Here is a 1248-nt window from a genome sequence, read left to right as displayed (position 1 = left end):
TTGAAGGTGAACAGGGAAGCAATATATGGGGCTAACGAAGTTAAATATTTCACTCTTATGTCGCTATCCATTTTGCACGGACTTTCTAAAATATTGTCGTACACATATTGGATCCTTCAAACATATATTATTTTTGCAGGATTCAACACACATCCGACTATATTTTCGAAGAGTCCGAAAAGCATAGATCACTACTGATATGAAATTTATTCAAAAGAATGTCATTTAAACTAAACCAAGGCATTCAATTTGAAATAAAGAAAATAACATTTCAAATATTTTTCTCCTAAGTTCAATCTGATGATTGTTGTTCTTTAAAGTCTTTTGGGACTATAACTGTTCTGGGCCTCTCACTGATCAGAAGGAACTGACTGTTCATTTTCAAACACATTTTCTTTTTCAAAATAATGTGGTGTTCGGATTAGTCTATCATAATTATTTATCGCTTTATATTTTTTGTTAAATGGTTCTAGATCTATTTTTACCATAGAAAAGGTAAGGAGAGAAGACAAATTCTGTTATTATTATTATTATTATTATTATTATTATTATTATTATTATTTATTATCCGAAATGGTTAATTTCTTAATGTACTATTGTACTTCCTCCATTTCAAATTATGTGTCATGTTTCTCTTTTTCATGTCCCTTAAGAAAATATCGTAAATAGGAAAGATTTTTTTGACTATTTTACTCGTATTTATGCCTTATGATATAATATCTCTTCATTTAATACTTACTCATAATTACGATATTTGTAGTCTTAAGAACAATTAATATTAAGGGTAAAATAGAAAAAATAATTAATTTATTCTTGAACTTCTAAAATTTAAAATAACAAATAATCTGAGACAGTTATTTTTAGAAACAGATACAGAGAGAGTAACTACTTACTATTCATTTTTGTTTAATGATTCTAGATCTATTTTACCATAGAAAAGGTAAGGGAGACGACAAATTCTGTTATTATTATTATTATTTCAGGAAAATTTATTACCGGAAATGGTTAATTTATTAATGTACTATGTTACTACAATTATCTATAATATCACAATTATTTCAAAGCCAAAAAAGAAATAAGGGGCCAGTCAATTAAGCCGGTCCAATTTTTTTTTTTTTTTTTTTTTCTCCAGGTGTATAGCTCGAGCAGCCCCTAACACTGCTTCTGCTACTAATAACTAACCACCCTGCTCCCTGTCCCCCCCCCCCCCCCGACTACCTCCTCCGCCCTACCTCCGCCACTCTATAT

Source organism: Nicotiana attenuata, chromosome 7 (genome assembly GCF_001879085.1).
Source record: "Nicotiana attenuata strain UT chromosome 7, NIATTr2, whole genome shotgun sequence".
Lineage (NCBI taxonomy): Eukaryota > Viridiplantae > Streptophyta > Magnoliopsida > Solanales > Solanaceae > Nicotiana > Nicotiana attenuata.
Note: the sequence above shows the minus strand (reverse complement) of the source record.